General features: G+C 43.3%; 1 long non-coding RNA gene across 1 annotated transcript; it reads right to left on the bottom strand.

Moving 5' to 3' along the window:
• Positions 1-3,854: 3,854 nt before the first annotated feature.
• LOC122938421 lies at positions 3,855-7,603 on the bottom strand. The gene is made up of 3 exons (XR_006390016.1): positions 7,482-7,603; positions 5,338-5,486; positions 3,855-4,035 (listed from the first exon to the last, which is right to left on the bottom strand). It is a non-coding gene; the product is annotated as an uncharacterized LOC122938421 (long non-coding RNA).
• Positions 7,604-8,041: the final 438 nt, after the last annotated feature.

Below are 8,041 nucleotides of genomic sequence, written 5' to 3'. Positions count from 1 at the left end.
TTTTCCTACCGCAATACCTTTTTAAAGGTATATAACTAAATTAGTACATACTGTATATCAACTAATGATTTAATACCTTGTGCAATCCATCTCTAAAAGGAGATGTTAGGATTATGTTTGTTTTTTCTTCAGTTGTGTTTCCGTTTTTTTTGCAGACCGTCATTAAACAAGGAATGGTGAAAAAAATTAAATTTTAATAACTCCACCCAGGATACTGGTATAAATGCTGTTCACCTGAGTTTGGTTTTGTGGCCATTTTCTGTAGTCTTCACAGAGTACAGAGGTTATTTTGGTTGTTTGTCTTTGCTCTTTCACCATGGATGATGAATCCGAGGAAGAGGTCTTACTGCATTGGCTTGTTTCTCAGCGATGGGGACCGCACACTCCTTTGTTGCCTGAGGAACCTAGTAGAAGGCGGCGATTTTGGGTCCATCCGATTGTTTCGCAACGTTTCCGGAAAGGACACTTTCATTCCCTCTACAAAGATCTGCGGCTGCATCCAGAGAAGTTTTTCTCCTTCTGTAGGATGTCAGTCAATACATTTGATCGCTTGCTGTCGTCTCTACGTACTGTCCTTACCGTCATGGACACCAATATGAAGCGCAGCATTTCTCCTGAGGAAAGGCTCATCGTCACGTTGAGGTAAGCAATATTTAATGTTTCAAGCTTCACCAGTAATGTGCACTGCTTGTGTCAGGAGGAACATGTGTTAGAAAATGGCTGCTGTTAGACATGTGCTTCTGTTGGAGGAAGTAACCTTTCTTTGCCCATAATGTTTTATGCAAATGTTTTTTTGTTTTAATAACCGTTAATCCCTGACACATAACATCCAAATATTGAAGGTTGTCTATTCTTTTCTGCAAGTTTCAAGACACTCCAATAATCCACAGGACTCGCCAGTATTTTGTGACAAAATGGTGATTTTTTTCAGTCAGGCAGCCAGGTTGCAGCAGCCTGTATCCTGGCTGTGTGAGTGACTAAATAACCATTTTTTCACAAACTATTGGCGACTGCAGCAGATTATTGGAGTGTCTTGAAGACTTGGGACCCTCAGTCAGGATCCCTAGCTGTGTGCACCACCCTGCTTGAAGCCTATATACCGGTCTATACCCCATTTTGTGGGATTGTGGTGGTGCCAAAACCCTGAGATTTTTCATCTAACTTCCTCATCATGCATAATGTTCACATAAATTTTAAGTCGGCAATAACAGCATTTCAAAGGGGCTAAAGACAGTAGTTGTAACTTAGTTGTGGTAGTACTGCCCACACACCAATAGCTGGTAGTGTTTTGCTCATACACCCAAATTTTTAATTTTGGATAAGTCCACAATGGACATCGGGTGTTTAAAATCATATCTTGTGTCCAACATTATATGTGATTCATGTATCTGATGTTTCCTTTGATTTGCTGCTGTCTGATTATATTTTTTTTTTTCATTTTTCAACAGATTCCTTGCAATAGGGAACTCATTTGCATCCCTGCATTTTGAGTTTGTTTTAGGAACCTCGACGATGTCTCGAATTGTACGTCATACTTGCCAGGTCATCTGGCAGCAACTCCGAGAGACGGTGATGCTGCAGCCCAAGGCGGACGATTGGCTTCGGATTTCTGAGGGCTTCCAAATTTCCGCACAGTTTCCAAACTGCATCGGGGCAATGGATGGCAAGCACATCGGTGTGAAGAAGCCACCTCACTCAGGGTCCAGATTCTTCAATTATAAACAATATTTTTCGGTAGTGCTGATGGCTGTAGCTGACAGTAACTACCGGTTTATAACGGTTGATTTCGGGGCCTATGGAAGCACTGCTGATGCTCGCATCTTTAGAGCTTCTAGAATGGGTGAGCAGCTTCGTGCCAACCAGCTTGCCCTGCCCGAGTCCAGAAGACTGCCCGCTCCATTTGTTATCGTGGCGGATGAAGGGTTTGCGGCCCTTTCCAAAGCGTGGTTTGGATGTCAGGAGGCGTATTTTCAACTACCAGTTGACTCGTGCCCGTCGGTATGTTGAGTGCGCTTTCGGAATACTCTCTAGCAAGTGGAGGGTGTTTTTGTCATCCATACAGATGGATTCGGAGAATGCTACCCTAGTGATTTAAGCTTGTGTTGTTCTACAATACTTCACCAGGATTCACGAGGCTTCCTCTTCTGTTGACATGGAAGATTTGCCAGCGTCATCAGGTTTGGGCTTGGATCGGACCCTGCATAGACGACCTGGGACTGCAGGCATTGCAGTTAGAGAACTCTATGCAGACTACTTTTTAAGCCCAGAGGGGTCCTTGCCATGGCAGAGGGACGCAATTCGTGGCAGTGTTTGATTTCTTCTGTGCTCGCTATTTATTTTTTATTTTTTCTAGATAGTTTCTGTAATTTCAGACATAGTTGAGTGTAGGGACTTGCAAGAGACTGAGGACCCTTGACGTGGGCTTGCGGGCTGAGGTTTTTTTTAAACAAAAAGTTAATCATTCTCATTTAAAAAATAAAATGATGTTTATGATTTAAATAATTGAAACATTATTATTGGATTTGCTATATGTTTTAAAAAACCTTCTAATACCTCATTAATTCATATTTTTCATGTTGGGCTCACCATGGAAAATAAACTTGGTTTAGTACTACAAGTATTGGTTGTGTCTTTTTGAAGTGTCTTATTAGATTGGAATATTATGTATTTCATATCAAGCTGTAATTTAACAATTAACACTATCACATTCTACATGTATTCCTGAAACATGATATGCTTTTTTTTGCCACTGAAGACTCAATAGTAAGTGTTGTTGGGCGAAAATGCACATAGCCAATAGGTTTTCTGTGCAACCATTAGGATAATATTATATTTCTCAACCCCCCAAATATTTTTAAAGAGGGGGGTTTGTGCATTTGTGCCTTCTACTCTCAACTAATAGTTTACATTGCTCCCTGTACAAACAGATGTTGGGACGAACACCAATTCAAAAGGCCTATATCAGTGATGGCTAACCTTGGCACTCCAGCTGTGTTAAAACTATAACTCCCAAGATGCCCCCCTTGCTTGGCTGCTCTCAGAACTCGGTAGAAATAAATGGAGCATGCTGGGAGTCGTAGTTTGACAACAGCTGGAGTGGCAAGGTTAGCCATCACTGGCCTATATAATTAGTATTGCTACTTCTCCATCCAAAGATTGAGTTGGTTGTAAAGCCACATCCTATAGTTTTTTTTGGTTTGGTTGCAGTCACAATTGTACTTGCTTTTGTAATAATTTCAAGACACATTGCATTGTAGTATTTCTTTTTATAACAAAACCCAAGGTCCCCAAATACATTTTCCACAAACAATTATGCCAAAAATAAGGCAAGGAAACAATCAAAAAAATATATGAAACTTTAGTTGTAAACCACCACTACAGCTCAAATAAATCCCTGGTGAAGGGACCGGGCTGAAATGAACTCTGGCCTAACCTGTTCAGGTTGGCTGTGGCCCACTGGGATAGGTGGCAGCCTGACTAAAAAACTGTGAAGGGTTTGTTTCCTCTACCACCTGGTAATGTGGGCCAGGTAAAGGTGGGCCATGGGGTTGGGGTTGGCTGGCCATAGAAACAGGGTGGGAGCGCGCAGCAAGGATCTTGCGCCTCACATTGTATATTTCTGCGACAATGTCTTCCTCGTATGGTGAGGAAAACAATTCAATCACCATTGCAATTCCTGCCACACAAGGACTCAATTTACTGAGGGGCGTCCCTGCCCACAAAGGCCCCAGCCCCCTCACCACAGCTTCTTCTGGTCCCTCACGCCTCCTCTTGGCGAGAAATTCAATGACTCGAGAGTCAATCTGCTCCCGAGTAACTGCCGCCGAGGAAGCCTGGGGGACAATTCTCTGCAGCCTTGGCTGAGGCTGCTGGGTCCTTTCCGTGCTCCGCTGGGAAAGGGTTGGCGGCGCAAAGGTCGGATGCTCTGTCTCCTCAGCCTGGGTATGAGTGGGGCTACTTTCTGAGGAGAAACCAGCTGGAGTTTCGCTCCCACCCAGATCTGACTCCTCAGGATCATCCAAACTGTCGACAGTACTGTATGTAAAAATTAGAAATAAACATATATTAAATATATGGAGTCCAACATTTCGGATTTACATAAGGTTAATGCCAAAAATAAATATTGTGTTGTGCTAAAGTCGTTGATTCTACATACAAGACATATTTTCACAAAATGTGGAAAATCCTCGTGAGATGATAATTTAACACATCCATAAACACAAATTCACAGAGGATTCCTATTGGGAGCATCAACACAATTTTAGAAACAAATTTTCTGAGCAATGATAGTAGTTTGGGGATGTACTGGCCGAAAACAGGTGGACACATTCTAGGAGCTAACTAAGTGCTGAAATTCTGTGCATCTGCATTGGACGTGTTTGTACACTGTCACACTCGTTTTTGTCAAATAAACCAACACAAATTCCACTCCCAGAACATTTATAATGCATCATAAGGCCATGGTGGAAGTTGAAATTCTAATTCTGCTCCAGGAACGCAGTTGGTGCATCATTAGTCAATGTAATAGTACAAAGTATTGTGCCTTTTATTTAAACTGAATAAAAACATTTTTTTGGACTTGAAATACAACTTGCTAATAATGGTAAAGGCAATATCCATAGTGAAGGGGTCCAGTTTTGAAAAACTATTATAAAAAATGTTAGCATTTTTGTCCAGAAACATAGGAACACAGAGAACAATACCTAAATGGGAACACTATTCAGGTACCTATGACTGCTAAGGCCTTGGGCGAGCATTATCATATTTAGAACATATACAAAAGGATAGGTACAAACTATCATAATGGCGATAGATAAACACCTGGCAAAATATATGACAATCAGCTGTATGATGAGAAAATACGTGCAGTGCACAAGTGTCATCCCCACTGCGTCCTCGCTCGTTCAGCTCCCGGCGGAATTGATCCCGGCAACTGTTCCACCGTGTCTTGGTCTGCTTGACTTATTAGAAATAAACCAATTACAATCTTAGATATTTTTTTACAAAAAAATAAAAAAAATGCAAAATAAAAGAGCAAAGCAAACATTTCTCAAAAATCAAGCAGCCCCCTGAAGTGTCATCTCCCTTCTCATTTCCAGCACTGATAGCACTCTATCCTATCAGATATCTGTGACTAGATTTAACATAAAGTGGCACACAGAGGAAGAGAGACGGCAGAGGGCAGGGCATGTGCGATGTGCTCGTGTTGACTCTTCATACTGCTGAAGAGCGTGGGTTGTTCGTTGATGACTTTGCCTTTTAAATAAAAAAAAATAATAGGACCTACACAGAGGAGATAGGTCATCAATAGTCAAACACCATAATAAACATACTTACGGCCTCAAATCCATGACCGGTTTTAGAAATTCTAATTGGGCCGTGTATATATATGGCCTTTTGCGGGCTCCACCATCCCCACTGCGTCCTCGCTCGTTCAGCTCCCGGCGGAATTGATCCCGGCAACTGTTCCACCGGGTCTTGGTCTGCTTGATTATTTAGAAATAAACCAATTACAATCTTAGATATTTAAAAAAAAAAAAAAAAAAAAAAAAAAGCAAAGCAGATATTTCAAAAAAAAAAAAAAATCAAGCAGCCCCCTGAAGATAAATATTTAAAAAAATGGACGAAAAGACACCACATGCTACAGTAGTGCTGGTGTGGGTATACTAATGAAATACGTTCATGAAGCCAGTGAATAATCGTGCTAGCCATTGGTATCTAAATTTTTTCACAATATGTGTTAAGTACCAACTATTGTATGCTCAATTAAAACTAGAACAAGAGCCACCAACTAGCAGGTGCACATGCATAGTATCCATTACTACAGTTTTCAGTATCATAGCTAGGGCCAGGCATTTAAAATACACCCAATGGTAGGAGTATGGTATATATATTTTACGATTGTTTTGAAAAATCCATATATAGGCCTATATAAAATAAGGCAGGCCATTAAAATATACAGTTTATGAACACGGAGCTGAGTGTTCCGCGGTATCACGGCCTAGCATCCTGTTGAGAACAGGAGTTCACTCCATCATTGGTTGCTATGACGCCGTGCGCTTAGTGCCGCCAGTGCAGTACCGTAATACACTCGTATGATCTATACCAGTGTCTGACTGTACTTCAGCATCGACACAAAGCACACAGCATCATAGCAACAAAAGAGGATGCCAGGCTGGGATACCGCAGAACGCTCACCTCCGTGTTCCACACTTGTATGCAGTTATTAAGACATCATGGAATTAATAGCAAGTTCAATAGTGACAAGACAGGGGCCAGGACAGTGCAATGACATTGCTGGCACTTACCTAAATCAGCCCGTCCTCTGGCATCGGCTTTTCGCTATTCTAAACGCCTCATGGAACGGGCCACTTTCTCCCCTGACACCTCCTTGCGGACTCTTGGTAGATATTGAGCCTGCTGTCCCATAACTCTGGCCTCTCCTGAACCAGAGTTATTAATTTTTCTACATTCCATCTAGGCATTGTGAACTGTTACACCTTCCTGCGGGGTTGTTTTGGGCAGAAACAGGAACAATCGACACCTTTGTAGCTTGTGCGTCACACTGTTGCAATTTATTTTGCAAGTTGCTCAAAACAACAAACAGAAACCAAAAGTAACAATAGCCGTCTGGCTCCTGCCTATCTCAGGGCTCTTTCACACCTGCGTTCTTGTCTTCCGGCATAGAGTTCCGTCATCGGGGCTCTATGCCGGAAAAATCCTGATCAGGATTATCCTAATGCATTCTGAATGGAGTGAAATCCGTTCAGGATGTCTTCAGTTCCGGAACGGAAAGTTTTTGGGCCGGAGAAAATACCGCAGCCTGCTGCGCTTTTTGCTCCGGCCAAAAAAACTGAATACTTGCCGCAAGGCCGGATCCGGAATTAATGCCCATTGAAAGGCATTGATCCGGATCCGGCCTTAAGCTAAACGTCGTTTCGGCGCATTGCCGGATCCGACGTTTAGCTTTTTTAGAGTGGTTACCATGGCTGCCTGGACGCTAAAGTCCTGGCAGCCATGGTAAAGTGTAGTGGGGAGCGGGGGAGGAGCATACTTACCATCCGTGCGGCTCCCGGGGCGCTCCAGAGTGACGTCAGGGCACCCCAGGCGCATGGATGACGTGATCGCATGGCACGTCATCCATGCGCATGGGGCGCTCTGACGTCACTCTGGAGCGCCCCGGGAGCCGCACGGATGGTAAGTATACCGCTCCCCCGCTCCCCGCTCCTACTATGGCAACCACCAGGACTTTAATAGCGTCCTGGGTGCCATAGTAACACAAAGCATTTTGAAGACAGATCCGTCTTCAAATGCTTTCAGTACACTTGCGTTTTTCCGGATCCGGCGTGTAATTCCGGCAAGTGGAGTACACGCCGGATCCGGACAACGCAAGTGCGAAAGAGGCCTCACTCGGCAGCCCTAGCTAAACTCACAACACAAAACACAAAGAGCATTTTCAAGGGGAAAACAGAGCAACTTACAGTTCAGTAGTTAGGTGGAGAAGCTAACCGTTCTCAGAGCTCCTAGGCTTGCAGCTTCTCGAACAGACTGCCCAGACTCCCAGAGAGAGAGCTCCTGGATCAGGGCTGCTGACTTAATTAGTACACCTGTGTGAGCAGTCCCCCAGGCAGGTAAAACCCGGGCTGGCTCCGGGTGGTCAGGGAACCCACCCAACTCTTCCCTGACTGGCTCCAGGACCCTAACCTGGCTTTCTTTTTCCCAGGAAGCTTCTGGATACAAAGAAAACCAAACCTTCCTGGAGCCTTTTAACACATGAAGTGCCGGAAACTTTTTGCAATGTACACACAAGCCAGCACTTTCTCTGCAAAACATTGTGACACCCTGTCACAGCATGTTGAAATCAAATTTTTCTATTCTCCTCAAAACACCACACAAACACTATCACCACAGGTCACTAGCAAACTACTATCAGATAACCTATGACCTGAAGCTTCCTTCCTGTATTGTAATTTTATTTTTATTTTTTATTTGGCTCAAATATGGCAGACAGTTTTGCCATGGTAAAGATTAATAAAACGGA

The sequence above is a fragment of the Bufo gargarizans genome, chromosome 1 (assembly GCF_014858855.1).
Source record: "Bufo gargarizans isolate SCDJY-AF-19 chromosome 1, ASM1485885v1, whole genome shotgun sequence".
In the NCBI taxonomy this organism is placed as follows: domain Eukaryota; kingdom Metazoa; phylum Chordata; class Amphibia; order Anura; family Bufonidae; genus Bufo; species Bufo gargarizans.
Note: the sequence above shows the minus strand (reverse complement) of the source record. Positions and strands in the feature narration are given on the sequence as shown.